The following is a 19,226-nucleotide window of genomic DNA, read 5'->3' on the forward strand; positions in this document are numbered from 1 at the left end:
ACGACGCTTTCAACTAAAAGGAAGAGCAAGTGTGCCAGGGGTGAGAGTGAAAATCATTCAAATAATGTCCCTGGCACGTGAAAGTCTTTACATGTATTTGCTCAGGCGGATTTTTCTCGGCCAACATTCCTGTGCGCGGAGGCGAGAGCCTGGGTGTTGCGAGCGGTTCTCAGGAAGGCGGGACCGGACACGCGCAGCTGCCGGGTCCGCAGCGGACAGCGGAAGGGAAGCCGCGGGCGGCCGGGCCTGGCCCGGCCGCGCCGCCGATCCCAGGGGCCCCCGCGGCGCCGCGCACGCGCGCTGGCGTGGCGGCAGCGCCGCCGCAGGACGCAGGGAAGCCGACTAGCGAGCGGCGGCGGCGGCGGCGGTTCGCGGCAAGGGCGACGGCTCCGTGGCCGAGTGGCCGTCCGACACGGACCTCGGGGCCCTCTTCCGCATGCGCCCGTCGGTGAGCGCGCGTCCCGGGCTATCCTGCGCCGAGTGCACGGCTCCGTGCTGGGCAGCCCGTCTGCTACGGCCTGGGCCGCAGCCTGCGCCTGACGGCCGGGCGGCCGGGTGCAGCTGACCCCTGGGCCCCGCACCCTTCCCTTCAATGTCTGGCGAGGCGGTGGTGGGGGGGACACGCGGCGAGGCCCGGGAAGAGATGAGGCAACGCGCAGGGGCCCGGGCGGCCGGCCTGGAACTGACCGGAGGGAGGGACGCATGGGGGATGGGGTGGGAAGGGGCCGGAGAACCGCGGGGCGGCTCGGGGTGCGGGCCAGGGAGAGCCCCCGGCAGACAGGACACTGAGCACCCGAGGCGAGAAGCGGGTGGGGTGTCTTCCGAAGGACTCTGGCGGGGATGTCGCGCACCGGGGAATCTTGACAAGCTGGACGCACGGGTCTGGGGCAGCTCATCTATCGTAAACGCTCACCCTTTACTTGGCTTCTTTCCACTTGCTGGTGGAGGTCTGGAAGTGAGGGGCTGTGGGTCGTTTGTTTGCTTCTGTTTTCCTTGAACTTCACGTTTTACAGACTGGCAAAATTGTCATGAGTGCCGGCTAGGCAAACCCCAGAAATAAACAGGAATTTATACATAAATCTGCATGAGAACAAGGAGACATGGTGTTACGTTCAATGAGAGGAATCAGTGTTTTAAAATTAGCGACAAAAATCAGTTTGAGCAGGGCTTGGAAAGAGTTTCAATCTAGGGTTCACTAGTGGAAAGAATGTGGATAGAATTCAAGGGTCCTGTAACAAGATTAGGGGTAAAATTGCATCTTTATTTTTGTTGACCACTAGCTGAAATTTATTATTTCCTTCAGTTAGGAAAGTAGACAACAAACCACAATAATATTGGTCTCAGATTGATTTTAAATGCACAGTCTTAGATTTGTAGTTGTTACCAATAAAAATCACAGATATTGTTGTATCATGTTTACAGTTGATGTACATATCTAAGATATTCTTTACGCTTATCATTTCTTCGAATTTATGGGGTTACCAGATCTTATAACTAATGTGATTATAAAGCTGTATATATATATATATATATATATATATATAATCTCCATATCTTTTTTTATTGTTTTGCTAGTATTTCTGTATAATAGGTTTCTTTCATATTCATATATATTGTGCATTTAAAATCAATCTGAGACCATAGGCTTCACCAGACTTCCAAAGCAGTCCACAGCACAAATGGCTAAAAACTCCTAAAAAAGTGAGAAGTTTTGGGGCATCTATGAGTGCCTGGAAATATCTGTCATTAGGTAAAACAGAAGACAAAGTAGACAGGATAATAGTGTAGATGAAAAAGAATTTCATAATCAAGGAAATCAAAGATTTGGATAGAATCAGAGTAGTAGATTTGTAGTTGTTGTTTATACCACAGTGGTAGTTTGACAGACAATAGATTTTTCCTTCAGGGTACTGTTAATTAGCAAAAGAATCAGAGGAAGAAAGGGAAGTGAATATTTTGGCCCTCAGATTTTTGTATTAAGGCGCATCCCTAGTTCCAAGTAATCTAAGTCCTCCAAGCTCTTGTGTAATCCTGTGAAAGGAAATGTTGGTGTTTGCTGATTTTTCTTAAAATCATGAGGGTGGTATGGCTTTTAAAGAGGAGGATATCCTAATTTTCTTTACCTTTAAGAGAAAAATAACAGAGTCTCTATCCAAATTTATCTTCCTGTTACCCTTTTTTTCATATATGATAGGAAGTAAATGTAGAGATTATGGAGTTGAAGAGTTGGTAAGTCATTTTTTTTTTTTGAAATTCTGTTTCAGATTCTTGGAGTTCTTTGTTTTTCTATTAGTCTTCTCATTGGTAAATCACTCAGCATTTTTTTCCCCCAGAATATGTGTATCTTAAAATTTGTACTTTGTGAAACACCTGTCAACATTTGGTGGGATTTTCCACCTCTGAAATAATAGCAGTAATAAAAAATCACTACAGCAATTTTTTTCTGGAAAATAATTAAGAGGGAGTATTAAAATGTAAAGAAAACTATGTTTTAAAAATATTTTTAGTTGTAGATGGATACAATACCTTTATTTTATTTACTTTTATGTGGTGCTAAGGGTCTAACCCAATGTGTCACATATGCTAGGCACGCCTTCCATTGCTAGGCTATAACCCCAGCTCCTAAAGAAAACTATTTTATGAAATATGATTGGTATTTGTGTAGAATTGAACATTCCATTATGAGTCCCTGCCTGGGAGAGGTCATCCCTGTCAGTCTGTGCCCTTACATTGCTGCCTTTATCATTCTTTGCCTGCTGCTCCTGTGTTTTCTTTTCTTTTTCTTTTTTTTTTTTTTGTAGTTGTAGATGAACAGAATACCTTTATTTTATTTGTATATGATGCTGAGGATCGAACCCAGTGCGTCACACATGCTAGGCAAGCTCTCTGCCACTGAGCTACAGCCCCAGCCCTGCCCCTGTTTTCTTTATGGCATGTGTTATTGTATATTTGTTGAATATTTTAATCTTTTTCTTTCCTACTTTTATGTCAGTTCTGTGACAATAGGGACCTTGTCCTCACTGCTCTGTCATAGTAAGGGTTGGCTTATAATAGGTACTCAGTAAATATTTGTTGAATAAATGTGTTAATTCACAGGAACTAGATTATTTTTTTTTATTTCTAAGAATAAAGTACGTCATTTTTTTTTTAAAGTCTTGCAAATAGTATTATCCATATTGAATGAAACGGAAAGTTTTCATCTAATTTTTTTGGGGAAGTACTGGGGATTGAACCCAGAGGTGTATTACTACTGAGCTAGATCTTCAGCCCTTTTTATTTTGAGACAGTGTCTCACTAAGTTGGTCAGGGCCTCACTAAGTTGCTGAGGCTGGCCTCAAACTTTCAATCCTGCCAAAGCCTCCCAAGCTGCTGGGATTACAGGAGCATGCTACCATGCCTGACTTCATCTTATATATTTTTTAAAAGATAGAATATTATTTCCTGAACACTGCGTAGTGCTTTTGTGGGCATTTGGTTCCATTTGGGTACTAATTATTTATTTATCGTGATACTGGGGATTGCACCTGTGGCCTTGGTCATACTAGGACCAATACTGTATCACTGCAGCCCTGGGCACTACTTATTTTTTTTTTAAATATTTATTTTTTAGTTGTAGTTGAACACAATACCTTTATTTTTTTTTTTTTTTAAGGAAAGCAGTCATATTTTGCATATAGCAATTTTTTTTTTAAAGAGAGAGAGAAAGAATTTTTTAATATTTACTTTTTAGTTTTCTGCAGACACAACATCTTTGTTTGTATGTGGTGCTGAGGATCAAACCCGGGCCGCACGCATGCCAGGCGAGCACACTACCACTTGAGCCACATCCCCAGCCCCACAATACCTTTATTTATTTTTATGTAGTGCTGAGGATGGAACCCAGGGCGCACATGCTAGGTGAGCACTCTACCACTGAGCCACAACCCCAGCCCTGGGCACTACTTTTTCTTAGTGCTTGCTGCTATGCAGGTTTTGGTTATCCCCTAACTTTCTATGATGATGTGATAAAAGAAAAGGTCTCTGCTTTGCTCAGGTATTTTTACTGTGTGATCTTAGGTTAGTGGTTTTATTTCCTAATTACTCTCCTATTCTTCTCTCTCCCCCTTACTAGAGATTGAATTTATGGGTGCTTTATCACTTAGCTATATCCTCACTTGCCTACTGGTCTCAAAACCAGCTCTCTCAGCTTCCTGAGTAGCTACTCCACACCCTGCTAATTACATTCTATATTTTGAGGCCTACAGATTTGCCTCTGTCAAAAGAGAAAAGCAGCTCTATAAGGAATAACTAGTGTACTGGCTACAGTGGCACATGCCTGTAATCCCAGGGACTTTGGAGGCTGATGCAGGAGGATCACAAGTTCAAGGCCAATGTGGGCAGCTTAGCGAGACTCTGACTCAATAGAAAATTAAAAACAGGGCTGGGGATATAGTTCAGAGGTAGAGCACCCTGGGTTCAACCTCTAGTAACACCTGCGCCCCCCCCCCCCCATTGCAAACCTATAGAAGAATAATACATAAACACCCATTTAGCCTTCATCTAGATCTGCAAATTGCTAACATTTTGTCATTTTTGCTTTACACAGAGAATACATACACTTTTTGCTGAACCATATGAAAGTTAGGTGTGAATATGGATATTATTTGTTCTTTTTATTCCCAGATACTTAGCTTTTATTTCCCAAGAACAAGGACTCTGTATATCTACAATTTGGTTGTTACATTAAGATTTTTAACATAGATGTAATATGATTACTCTTTCAACTTTTCCTAATACTGTCCTTAGTTTGTTGTTGTCTTTTGTTTTTGATTCAAGATCTAGTTAAAGATCTTGCATGGTATTGCATGGTATCAAATCTAGGATCTTTTTGTTTTTTATTTTTTTTAGTTGTCAATGGACTTCATTTTATTTATTTTTTATTATTATTTTTAAAATTTTTTAGTTATACATGGGCACAATATCTTTATTTTGTTTATTTATTTTTATGTGGTGCTAAAGATCGAACCCAGTGCCTCACATATGTGAGGCAAGCCCTCTGCCACTGAGCCACAACCCCAGCCCCCATTTTATTTTATTTTTTATATGCGGTGTTGAGAATCTAACCCAGTGCCTCACACTTGCTAGGCAAGTGCTCTACCACTGAGCCACAACTCTAGTCCCAAATCTAGGATATTTTTCCAGCCTTTTTGAGGTTTCTTGTGTCAGTAACATTTTATTATTTTTTTTTATTTTTGTGGTGCTGAACCCAGGTCCTCATGTATGCAAAGCATTTGCTTTACCATTGAACTTCATCCCCAGCCCCAGACAGTAACATTTTTAAAAAATATTTTTTTATGTGTAGGTGGACACAACACATTTATTTATTTATTTATTTATTTATTTATTTATTTATTTATTTATTTATTTATTATGTGGTGCAGAGGATTGAACCCAGTGCCTCATGCTTGCTAGGCAACCGTTCTACCACTGATCTACAACTCTAGCCCCCATCTCCACCCCCAGTAACATTTTTAAAGCATCCCTACCACTTGTTTTGTAGAATGCTTCTCAATTGCAGTTTGTCTGAACATTCCTTCATGGTCAGATTCAGATTAAAACAAGTGATTTTAGGTCTCTTTTAGTGTAGCTCATCAGGGGAACATGATACCAGTTTTGTCATTGATGTAAATTTGATTAAGGTAACGTTTAGATTACTCTTGTAAAGACATATTTTTTCCTTTGAATTAATAAATAATTTGCGGAGTGACTATCCTTTTTACTTTTTCGGTTGTGATTTCTAGCCAGGCATGGTATTGCATGTCTAATACCATAATGAGGAGACCGAGGAAGGAGGATCACAAGTTTGAGGTTACCTACAGCAACTTAGCAAGACTGTCAGAAATATTGAGACCCTGTCTCAAAATAAAAAGGACTGGAGATGTAGCTCAGTGACAAAGTGCCCTTGGGTTCCCCAGTTCCCCCCCCCCAAAAGGTTCATATAATTTCTTTTTTTTTTTAAAAATATTTATTTTTTAGTTTTCGGTGGACACAACATCTTTATTTTTTTATTTTTTTGTGGTGCTGAGGATCGAACCCAGCGTCCCGCGCATGCCAGGCAAGCGCGCTACCCCTTGAGCCACATCCCCAGCCCAGGTCATATAATTTCTTTCTTTCTTTCTTTCTTTCTTATTGTAGTTGGACACAATACCTTTATTTTACTAACTTATTTATATGTGGTGCTGGGATCAAACCCAGGGCCTCCCACATGCTAGGTGAGCACTCTGCTGCTGAGCTACAACCCCAGCCCCGAGGTCATGATTTTAATAGAGGTGTTTGTCAGAAGGGTCATGAAAATGTAGATTGGAGGGCTGGGGTTGTGACTCAGTGGTAGAGAGCTTGTGAGGCACTGGGATAGATTCTCAGCACCACATTTAAATAAAATAGAGGTTCATCTACAACAACAACAACAACAAAAAAAGAAAAAGTAGATTGGAGATACTTACTACTAAATGGCAGAATGAGGAATCCAGGAATGCTCTGTGGAAAAGATGACATTTTAACTGCACCTTGAGTCATATATGGCTCTAGGGATATTAGAGAAGGGTTCCAAGTGGAGAAGCAACTTGAACAAAGACAAGGACAAAGGAATTTGTAAATTGAATGGGAAAACATCCAGGCCCTTTTCTGGGCCCTAGTGCATTAAATCTCTGAAAGAGAAAAATGGTAGGAAAGATTATAAAGGTAGTTTGAGATGAAGAAAGGCTGAAAAATCTGGGCCACCCACCTTCTCTCTCCATTATAACCAGAAGTTCACTATGAGAGCGATCATTTGCCTCAGGTCACCACCCTACCTCGAGCCCATTGTAGTGAATTGCTTCCAGGGAGCCTGAACTCGGTGTACATGCAAAGAACCAGAGAGGCTGCATGGGGAAAATGAAGAGTATGGGACTTTGGTGTCAAATCTCAGTTTGAATCCCTTCTTTGCTATACAATAGCTGAATGATCAGGCAGTAAGTTAATTTGAGTTTTCTGAATCTTTTTCCTCCTCTGTGAAGAGGAGGAGATATGTACCTGCCAAGTAGGATTAAATCTACTAATGACATAGGAACATGGCTTTTACTCAGTCATTAATAGTTATCATTTGGTGCCCCACCTCTAAATCTACCTCCATTACTTTTCCACCTTGGTACCTTATCCCATACTTTAAAACAAGCTCTTTTGGTGTCTTCTTGGCTACTGTCACAGTACTTTCACTTCCCACTTCACCTGATGGGCTTTATTGAGTGTTGTGATCTGTGTTTCAGATGGGGTACAGCACTTACTGTCTTAACAAGGTGCTACTGCCTGATAATGACATTCTGAAAATTGAGACAGTATATACTAACTTGTTGGTGCAGCTAACAATATAAAGGTTTTTGTTGTTTTGTTTTTTGGTACTGGGGGGGTTGAACTCAAGGGTACTCAAGGGTACTGAGCCACATCCCCAACCCTATTTTGTATTTCATTTAGACACAGGGTCTCACTGAGTTGCTTAGTGCCCTGCAGCTGAGGCTGGCTTTGAACCTGTGATTCTCCTTCCTCAGCCTCCCAAGCCACTGGGAGTACAGGCATGTGCCACCGTGCCTGGCTAACAATATGAAGTTTTTTAACTTTTTTTTTTTTTTTTTTTGGTACCAGGGATTGAACCTAGGGGCACCATATCTCCAGCCCATTTTATTTTTTATTTTTTTTTGAGACAGGGTCTCACTAAGTTTCTGAGACTGGCCTCAAACTTGCAGGCCTCCTGGCTTAGCCTCCTGAGTCACTGGGATTCCTGGTAGATGCCACTGCACCTGACTCTTTTCTTGTCTTTAAAGAACTTTTAAAAAATGCTTATCTGGGGCCCAGGGTTGTAGCTCACTGGTAGAGCACATATCTAGCATGTGTAAGACACTGGGTTCGAACCTCAACACCACATAAGATGAATAAAATGAAGGTATTGTACCCATCTACAACTGAAAATATTTTTTAAAATGCTTATCTCTATTTTCTGAATATGTTTCAGTATGTGTTATAATTTTTTTAAAGACATTTTCAGAAGGTCATTTCTTTTTTGTTCCTAAACTGAAGCCTAATCTTGACACTGCAATGCACTGTCAGAGTAAGTGGTGGATATCTATTGATACTTTTGCCTTCTCTTATTTATATATATATAAATAAAATGATGGTTGAACAAATGTTTGAAAAAGGGAAAAAACATACTTCATAGGAGTCTGTATAATTTAGTTTCAAGGTGAACCAGATACCTTAAATACTTATAACTGACAGAAAAGCATAACTTGATTTTAGAACTGTGTATGTGCATGTGTGCTTGCGTCTTTGCTGTGTTGTGCATTCAGCGCAGGGCTTGAGCATGCTACACAAGCCTAGGCAACTGCTCTACCACTGGGATACTTCCCAAGCCCTTGTGTGTATTTCTATGCACATTTTTTTAGTATGCTATCTTCTTAATATAAGACTTTAAACATACTCTTTTAACTGTAAAAACAGGCATGATGTCTGCTCATTACTTAAGATGTCTGTCCAAAAGGTGCTTTCTTGGTCTTGCTCCTATATAGTGCCAGTACATCCACGCAGAGACTAGTGGAAAGCATGTTGTAAAACGTGTTCAATTTTTTTTCCTTACTAATTTGTTTTATTAATTATTTTCTGTGAGTCTTTGGAAGGGTTAAACTGATTTTTCTCTTGGAAAATTTAAAACACAAATTAATCAAGGGATATTAGACTTTGTTCAGGGTCAGAGTCAGTATTCTTTCAAGCAATCTTTTTTTGTTTTGGGGGGTTGAGGGGAAGGAATGGGGTCTAGCTATATTCCCTAGGCTAACCTCAAATTCCTGTGGCCCCAGCAATCCTCCTGCCTCGTTCTCCCAAGTAGTTGGGACTATAACACCCACCCACAATCTTTTTTTTTTTTAAATACTAGAGATTGAACCCAGGGGCACTTTAACATTGAGTTACATCCCCAGACCTTTTTATTTTTAATTTTGAGACAGGGCCCCCTAATTTGCTGAGGCTAGCTTTGAACTTGAAATTTTCTTGCCTCAGCCTCCAAAACTGCTGGTATTATAGCCATGTACCCCTGTGCCTGGTGGATTAATTCCTTTTGCAGAATTTTTTTCATCTACGCTGCCTTCTTTTGAACCAAAGAATCTAAGTTTGAATTCTTTAGTGTTTGTTTTTAACATCTAACCATTTAATGTTGTGATGGGACAAGTTGAATTCTGACAAAAGTAACTAATCAAACTCTTCTATGAGTAAGTTTCTATTTCATCATCTCAAAACGTTAATAATAATGGTAATGATAAAGAGTGATAACATTTATTAAGTTCCTTCTCTTTTTCTAAGTCATTGTATAAACTGTTTGAAATTATTAATTCTCAAAATAAAAAATACAAAGAACAAATATTTATCAGTTTTATGAAATACCATTCTGGTAAATGTAACGAAACAGACATAATGGCCTGTTTGCTTACATGCTTTAATTTTGAATATGAACTCCTAAGTCTGAAGCAAGCTTTGCTAGTATTACTGCTCAGCAAAAATGCAACAGAAGCTCAGAGTTCTCTTTCTGCTCCTCCATTTGGTTGTTTTTGTACGCCCACTATATTTATGGAAGAAGCTAAGTTTATCCCAGGGACTAGAGCTTCCTCAAAGCATGTGGGTGGGGAAGTGTTCCTCTCAGAAATTTCCAGAGGGTTCTGAGGATTTTATTTTATTTTTAATTTTTTTGTGATGCTGGAGATCCAGTCCAGGGCCTCTCAAATACTGGACAGGTGTTTTACCACTGAGCTGCATTGCCAGCCCCTGAGGATTTTAGATTTTTCTTAGTTATTTGGTTCATCTTGATCTCAAAATTTGGGCTGGGGTTGTGGCTCAGCAGTAGATTGCTCGCCTAGCACATATGAGGCCCTGGATTCAATCCTCAGCACCACATAAAAATAAATAAGTAAAAGAAAGGTATTATGACCAACTACATCTATAAAATATAAAATTTTTAAAATTTATACATATACATACATATATACATATATACGTATATACATATCTTAGTTTTCATTAGAGATTGTTGAATTGGAGAAAGTTAAATTTAGTGGTATTTAATTTCAACGTAATAAAATTAGTGGAAATTTATCTATTTATGAAAGTTCGTGATACCCTTTTCTAGATTGCATGGATAGTTTGTCTTGTTTTGTTTTGTTTTTTTGGCTGGGGATGGGTTGGCGGGTACCAGGGATTGAATTTAGGGGCACTTGCCCACTGAGCCACATCCCAGCCCTATTTTGTATTGCAGGGTCTCACTGAGTTGCTTAGTGCCTCGCTTTTGCTGAGGCTGACTTTGAACTCACTATCCTCCTGCCTCAGCCTCCTGAATTGCTGGGATTACAGGGCATGGATAGTTTTGTATCATTTATTTCTTCTGGGAAATAAAGGGATATAATTTTAATGTCATTGCAGTTCTGCTTACTGGGTTATAGCTTGTTATTGTTGAAGTAAGTCTTATTTTGAAATTAAGTACTGTGTCTTTTCTATTGCACTTGAAAATTTCTTTTAATATGTTTTTATTCACAGAATTTGTTCTGTTTCAGTAATTGCATTAGCGATCATCAGCAGACAACTTCTCAGTGCAAAGTTGTTATTATTATTATTGATACTAAGAGTTGAACCCAGGGGCTCATTACCTCTGAGCTACATCCCAGCCCTTTTTATGTTTTATTTTGAGACAGGGTCTTGCTGAGTTACTGAGGCTGGCTTTTGACATTTGACCTCTTGTCTCAGCCTCCTGAGTAGCTGGTATAGGTGTGCACCACTGTGTCTGGGTTGTTATTTTTTTTAATTACTAAAGTAATCAATGTTCTTTGTTTTAAAAAATGCTAATATGAAAGCTTTTCTTTTTTGTGCAGTACTGGGGGATTTGCCACTGAGCTACATCTTTAAGTCCTTTTTATTTTTATTCTGAGCCACTAAATTGCTTCAAAATAAATTGCCCACACTGGCCTCAAACTTGTGATCCTCTTCTCTCAGCCTCCCAAGTTGCTGGGATTGCAGGAGTACACCACCATGCCTAGCAAATTTCTTCCCCACATAGTATGTGTATATATTGTATGATTTAAAGTTTTTCTTTTTTCCCCCAGAATTATAGTTAACATTATATGTGTTTGCCAAATGCTTTACACACCTGAACTATTTAACTTTCAGAATTCTGTTCTGTGAACATATCTTATATATTAGGTTGTGTTTTACCTATTTGCAGATGACGAAAGCTAGGCATAGAGAAATAAAACAACTAGCCCAGTATTGTACGGCTACTGAGTGGCAAAGCTGAGATTTGAGCCCAAGTAGTCTTTTTTTTTTTTTTTGAGAGAGAGAGAATTTTAATATTTATTTTTTAGTTTTTGGCGGACACAACATCTTTGTTTGTATGTGGTGCTGAGGATCGAACCTGGGCCGAATGCATGCCAGGGGAGCTCGCTACCGCTTGAGCCACATCCCCAGCCCGAGCCCAAGTAGTTTTGCCAAGTAGTAGAGTGCCTTTGGAATTTTACCATTTTTAGTGTTCTATAGTTTGTTTTTCCTAGCATCTTTCTTTGTAATTCTACCTCCTTAATAATGATAGTATTCTGTGGTATGATGTACTGTGACTTTATCTAATTTCATGACTTTGAAACAATCCTGTTAATCTCATTTAAAATGATTTTGAGTAAAACTATAAAAACATCAAGGATTTTGAATGAATTTTCATGGTAAGGAAACATTGTTCTTTCTTTTTTTTTATTTTTATTTTTTTTAAGTTGGTGATAGACCTTTATTTTATTTATTTATATGTGGTACTGAGAATCGAATCAAGTGCCTCATACATGCCAGGCAAGTGCGTTACTGCTGAGTCCCAGCCCTGGCTCCTGTTCTTTCTTTCTTTTTTTTTTTTTTTTTTTTTTGTGGTGCTGGGGATTGAACCCAGGGCCTGGTGCATGTGAGGCAACACTCTACCAAGTGAGCTATATCCCTAGCCCTGTTCTTTCTTTTAAAAAAAATTTTTTTTTTTTTGTAGTTGGACAGTGTGCATTTATTTTATTTGTTTATTTTTTATGTGGCGCTAAGGATTGAACCCAGTGCTTCACAGTGCTAGGAAAGCGCTCTGCCACTGAGCTACATCCTAGCCAACATTGTTGTTTCTAAGTAATGTATATTAGCTGTTCAAATATTTTGATATTGTCTTAGTGTAATAAAATCTGAGCTTAGTCCACACACGATTTGTTATGCATGAGTTTCATTATTTTTTTTGGTTAGCAATCTTCTTTAGTTCTGGAAAATTAGTATGTTAAGGTAAAATCAGTATCTGTTTTTATTTTGTTTACTTTTGGTGATCTGGAATTCTGATGTCATAACAAGAAGTCTGTTGTAATGTTAATTTGAATTCTGAATACTAACTGACTTTTTGTTACTAGTATCTTCAAATAATGGGCCTTTTGATTCTTTATTGTGTTTCCAGGCAGGAATATTTGGTATTAAGCACATTCTTTGTTTCTGCCATGTTTTACTCTTATTTCAAATGCACCAGATGAAGATATTAAAGTATCAAGTTTCAAATTTTATTCCTCATTAATATTTCTTTTTAAAAAATATTTATTTAGTTGTAGATGGACACAATATCTTTATTCATTTTTATATGGTGATGAGGATCTAACCCAGTGCTTCACATGTGTGAGGCAGGTGCTCTACCACTGAACTACAGCCTCAACCCAATATTTATTTCTTAATTATGAGCAAAAACTTTCTTCAGTACATTATTAATTCTTTCTTTTTTTGTGATTCTGAAGATTGAACCCAGGGCCATGAGCATGCTAGTCAGACATTCTACCACTGAGCTGTGTCCTTACTACAAGAATGATTTCAAATATGCTCACTGGAAAGTTAGAATATATTTTCAACTTAAATTTAGTTACTGTTTTTTTTTTTTTTTTAAATACCTTTATTTATTTTTATGTGTTGCTGAGGTTGAACCCAGGGCCTTGCACATGCAAGGTGAGCGCTCTACCGCTGGCCACAACCCCAACTCCTGGTTGCTGTTTTTAATTAATTAATTAATTTATTTATTTTTAATTTATATATATATATATATATATATATATATATATATTTTAAAGAGAGAGAGAATGTTTTAATATTTATTTTTTAGTTTTCGGCGGACACAACATCTTTGTTTGTATGTGGTGCTGAGGATCGAACCCGGACCGCATGCATGCCAGGCCAGCGCGCTACTGCTTGAGCCACATCCCCAGCCCTGGTTGCTGTTTTTTAATCATTTTGGAACTATTTAGCAACAGCATGGCTAATTTTTAAAAAATATTTATTTATTTATTTTTTAGTTGTAGTTGGACATAATACCGTTATTTAGTTTGCTTATTTTTATGTGGTGCTAAGAATCGAACCCAGGGCCTCACACATGCTAGGCAAGCACTGTGCCCCTGAGCCACAACCCCAGCCCAGCATGGCTAATTTTTAATCTGAAGCATTGCCCTTTTCATTCTTCATTGTTCATGGAACCCAGGGCCTTGTGCATGCGAGGCAAGCACTCTACCACTGAGCTACAGCCTCAACTTTTCTTCAGTTTTTTAGTTGAACACGATATCTTTATTTATTTTTTGTGGTGCAATTAATTATTTATAAACTGAAACATTTATTCAGCACCTGCTATAGGCCAGTCACTGTGCTGAGTAATGGAGGGTAACAAGATGGGTATATACCTACTTTGGGGAACTTGGGAATTTTGTTGTGAAAACACATTTTGCTGCAAACAGTGTGAAATTGCAGTGGGAGAGATGGGCCCAAATGAGGAAGTGTCTGAGTCAAGGAAATGGTGGCTTAAGCCTCTGTTGCGTTGAGCTGTGCCAGATGCCTACATGGGATCTAACAGACCAATGAAAGGAGTAGGCAGAACATCTAAAAAGAGGGTACACAGAAGACTGTCTTGTGAGAAACAGTTGAAGTTGTCATTGGAATGTTGTATGTCCCTAAGAGAACATGAGCCCCTTAAGGGCAAACCTTGTCTATTTTGTTCATCACTGCCTAGCACATAGTAGGTATTTAATAATAAACATTCATTGAATATATGAGTGAAGGAAGTATTAAAGTTTATTGTATTTGTCTCAGTGTTTTGGAAAGAGAATTAATTTATTATATTAGTATGTTATTTATTACCTGGCAATTTTTAGATAATGAAATTTAATAAAACATTATAAAATGAATAAGAAATGTTCTAGCACTAAAGGAGATATGTGTTGTAAGGGGAAACAAGTGTAGACAAATCATTGTAATTCAGTATGGTATCTATAAAAAATTTTTGCAAGGAGCACTGTTCTCTTATATGGACTGGTTAGTTCACTGAAAAGTGTTGGGTAATTAAGAAGCTCAAGTTAAAATTATTTGATTGACAGAACACCAGAGATAACATTGTAGCAGGTCACAAAAAATGGTAATCATGTCCTTTTTCGTCTTATCACATTAATAGGAATGTTAAATACTATGAGGAAAAGTGTGTCTATAATTTTATTTATTTATTTATTGATACTGGGGATTGAACCCAGAGGTGCTTTACTATTGACTGAACAATATCCTCAGCCCTTTTTATTTTTTATTTTGAGACAGGGTCTCATAGAGTTGCTGAGACTGGCGTCAAACTTACTATATTCTCCTGCCTCAGCCTCCCAAGTTGCTGGGATTACAGGCCTATGCCACTGCACCTGGCAGTGTAATTTTTAAAATGACAGTTCTATGGCAATGTAGCCATCGGTATATAAAAATCTTTCCTATGCTTAATCTTTTAGTTGCATAATCTTATTTTTTCCAAGACTTATTTAATACTTTTTTTTGGTGGTAGTGGTGGTACTGGTGAGCAAACCCAGAGGCATTCTACTACTGAGCTACATCCCCAGCCCTTTTTACTTCTTTTTACTTTTTGTTCTGAGAAAGAATCTTGCTAGGTACTGAGGCTGGCCTTGAACTTGTGATTCTCCTGCCTCAGCCTCCCAAGGTACTGGGATTACAGGTGTGCACCACCATGTCTGGCTTTAATGACTTTTTTGATAGTGTGTCTCTCCCCCCTTCTCCCCCGGCCATAGATATGGAGTTTGTTTTTTGGATATGTTTTGTGTATGGGGAGTACTCAGGATTGAACCCATGACCTTCTACATGCTAGGTAAGTGTCCTACCCTGAGCTATATCTCTAGACCTTTTAAAAATTTGAGACAAGGTCTCACTAAGTTGTCCACGCTGATCTTGAAGTTGTGATCCTCTTGCCTTAGTTCTCCCCCTGCCTGGTAGCTGGGATTACAGGTGTGCACCACCATGCGTGGCTATATAGCTAGTTTTAGGTTCATTGCATTATTCTTTAGAATCTTCCTATCCAGAACTTTATTAGTATATTTAAGTCTTAAAATATATGGAGGACCTGTTGTGTATGGCTGAGTGTGTTTATTATCTTTGCACCATTCTGTATTAATTCCTAAGAACTTTTTATATACTTCCATGTAGCATTTTAACTTAGAAGTTGAGAGAATTTACTTGGTCCTCAAGTCCAGCTACTTTGTCAAGCAATTGGAAGCTTTCCAAGAAAGTTGTACACCTGCTGACTTATATATTAGTAGTTGAAGAAAGAGTGAGGCTATTATAAGTAGTAACCTTGACCATAAATTAAAGCATTCATTATTAAAAGATGATTGGCTTAGTCGTTAAAACTGATTTCTGAAGCCAGATATACTTGGATTCTGTTCTTAACTTTGCTAGTAACTAATTTGATTTTGGGAAAATACTTAAATTTTCCAATTACCCCAGCTGTAAATTGTGATTAAGAATATCTTTTAGGGGGCTGGGGTTGTGGCTCAGAGGTAGAGAGCTCGATTACCATGCATGAGGCACTGGGTTCCATCCTCAGCACCACATAAAAATAAAATAAAGATATTGTGTTCACCTATAACTAAAAAATAAAATATTAAAAAAGCATATCTTTTAGGCTGGGGGGTATAATAGGGTGGTAAAGTGTGTACTTTTTAAAAAAAATTTTTTTTGAGGGGGTACTTGGGAGTGAACTCAGAGGCACTCAACCACTAAGTTGTATCCCCAGCCCTATTTTGTATTTTATTTGGAGACAGCGTCTCATTGAGTTGATTAGTGCCTCGCTTTTGCTGAGGCTGGCTTTGAACTCGCAATTCTGCCTCAACTTCCCAAGCCTTTGGGATTATAGGTGTGCACCACCACATTTGGTGTACTTTTTAAAAAAATTTATAAATATAGTTGATGGACTTTATTTTATTCATTTATTCATATGTGGTGCTGAGAATTGAACCCAGTGTCTCACACATGCTAGGCAAGCACTCTACCACAGAGCCACAACCTCAGTCCACCCGGATTTTCTTAAACAAGAAATAGAAATATATTTGCCTTCCTTTAGGACAGCAGAAATTAGTGCAAAAAGTAGTAGAGTTATGGAAATTTTGTGTCAGATTTATGTATTTCGTTTCTGATCACAGTTAACTAAAAGAACATTTTTGTGTGATTATTAAAACCTTGCAGTATATTACCAGATGTTAATGAGTTTTAGAACATCACATGGTAGCTTGTCCCTTTTCTAGGTGATGGTTTTTAGAGATAGTGATAAATTACAGTGTTCAAATTCTTTTTTCAAGTTTGTTTAAGTTTTCTTACTGAAAATAATTGCTAAATTGGATGTTTGAAGTTAGAAGTATATTATTTGTGTAATTAAAAAATTTAAGATTTTATTTTTTAGAACAGTTTAAAATTTATAGGAAAATTAAATTTAGACCCAGTACCAAATTCCCTTTATTACTAATGCTTTACCTTAATATGGTGTACTTGGGGGCTGGGATTGTGGCTCAGCAGTAGAGTGCTCACCTAGCATGGGCAAGGCACTGGATTCTATTCTTAGCACCACATTAAAAAAAAATAAGTAAAATAAAGGTGTTGTCCAACTATAACTATAAATAAATAAATAAATAAATAAATGGTGTACTTGTTACAAAGAGTGAACTAATATTGATATATAATTATTCACTATAAAGTTCATACTATAGTCAGATTTCTTCAGTTTTCACCTAATGTTGTTTTTCTATTCCAGCATACTATATTTAGTTCTCATTGTATAATTTTTTTTTTCAAAATATTTATTTTTTAGTTGGACACAATAGTTTTATTTTGTTTATTTTTATGTGGTGCTGAGGTTCAAACTCAGGGCCTCGAATGTGCTAGGTGAGTGCTTTACTGCTGAGCCACAACCCCAGCCCTGTCATTGTATAATTTTTAATGGGATTATCTTAAATTAGATCTTTGCAAATGTTGCTTTATTCTCAAATTTCAAAGCCATATCATGTGTGCTGAGTCATATTATATTACTAATAATGCTCTTAGATTGAAGATAACTGGCCCTTTAATTTCACTTTTAGTCTTTTTCCAGCATAGTTTCCATAATGTTAGCAAATAGTCTGTCTTACCACTTTAGTTATGACTTCAGTCTTTGCCACTTACTTTTATGAAAAGGTTCATTTTGGTCAGTTCTGTCATTTGATGGACATAGAGTCTGTCTGCTTTGTCCCAGTGAAATAATAAAAATTATTATTATTATTATTATTATTATTATTTTTGTAGCATTTGCCCATCTGAACTTTCAACTTCAGGAAGGTTGAGCAGTTTCTAATACGGGACACTTCTTCCCATGATGTTCTTCTTTTTAAAAAAAAATATATATTTTATTTATTCTAATTAGTTATCTATGACAGCAGAATGTATTTCAATTCATATTACACAAATAGAGCATAAATTTTCATGTCTCTGGTTAAACATAAAGTAGAGTCACACCATTCATGTTTTCATACATTACTTAGGGTAATGATGTCTGCCTAAAATTACTTTTTATTTAACAAGAATAATGACATCCTTCACTGTGGAATCATTTTTTAGACCTCTCACAGTTTATTGTTTGAGGTAGATAAGGGTATTATCTCAACTTTGTTGAAGTGATCAATTGCAAGTCACCTTGCCAGTGGGTGTCAGAGCCTGGTCCTCAACTCCTCAGATTTTCTGGTTCCAGTTTTAGTATCCTTTCCACTGTGTTGACGAAAGTATTCTGTATTAAACTAAGAAAATAGGAAGTGGGTCTTCTTGTATTGACTGTCTTAATGTTATTCCTGAGTGTTATCTGGTTGATAAAGAGGTGATTAGTTTGTTCCCCTGACAACTCTAGTTGTCACAGTTTAGAACTGTTGGATATATATCATTAAGTTGGGATGCCTTTAATTAGAAATTCTCAACAGTAAAAACTTGGAATGTGATTTTTGTCCCATAGAAATTTTAAAATATTTTTCCTACTTTTGAGACCTTCTCTTGAGTCTTAGGAATTCATTTAAGTGTAATTGTTAACATTTGTAATGTTTATCCTCCTTGGAACTGTTTTTTTTTTTTTTTTTGTTCCAAGGATTGAACCCAGAGATGCTTAATCACTGAGCCACATCCCCAGCCCTTTTTAAAAATAATTTATTTAGAGACAGGGTCTCACTGAGTTGCTTAGGGCCTTGCTAAATTGCTGAGTCTGGCTTTGAACTCACGCTCTTCCTGCCTCATCCTCCTAAGCCACTGGATTAGAGGCATGCACCACCACTCCTGGCCCTCCTTGGAATTTTTTAAAAAATTTATTTTAGTTATTGATATATATTTATTTTATTTATTTATTTTTATGTGGTGCTGAGGATCAAACCCAGTGCCTCACACATGGTAGGCAAGCTCTTTACCACTGAACCACACCCCCAGCCCCTCCTTGGAATTTTTAATGTATTTTATAATTCACGAATTCCACCTTATTAGGCTGTGCTGCCTCTTCATGCTTTGCATTAGTGTAGGTATGATTGCTTATCATGCATTGGTTGGCAAACGTTTTTCTTTAGAGGGCCAGATAGTAAATATTTTAGGCTTATGGGCCATAAAGACTATGGAGGAGTCTTAAAACTATTCAACTTTACCATCGTGGCTGTGTGGCATGAATGCAGCCAGATTTTATTTATTTATATATACAGACACACACACACACACACACAAATGGACATGGATTTGTTCCAATAAAACTTCATTTTTATGAAACCACAGGCTAAACTTGGCCCAGAAGCCATGGTTTGCTGGTCCCTACTCCATTATCATTGTGGAAGTAT

The 19,226-nt window shown here is 37.9% G+C and overlaps 1 protein-coding gene across 8 annotated transcripts in view; it reads left to right on the forward strand.

Moving 5' to 3' along the window:
- The first annotated feature begins 313 nt into the window (after positions 1-313).
- Gapvd1 (GTPase activating protein and VPS9 domains 1) overlaps positions 314-19,226 on the forward strand; it is an 88,200-nt gene continuing 69,287 nt past the window's right edge. For 7 of the 8 annotated variants that reach the window (XM_058581756.1, XM_058581761.1, XM_058581760.1 and 4 more), the window contains exon 1: positions 314-448. The gene's annotated coding sequence lies outside the window, so the exon portion shown is untranslated. The remainder of the gene's footprint in view (positions 449-19,226) is intronic. The other variant, XM_058581759.1, reaches the window with a different exon arrangement.

This window comes from Marmota monax, unplaced genomic scaffold (genome assembly GCF_021218885.2).
Source record: "Marmota monax isolate L192 unplaced genomic scaffold, Marmota_monax_Labrador192_F-V1.1 WCK01_AAM20220418_F8-fsc00020, whole genome shotgun sequence".
Taxonomy (NCBI): domain Eukaryota; kingdom Metazoa; phylum Chordata; class Mammalia; order Rodentia; family Sciuridae; genus Marmota; species Marmota monax.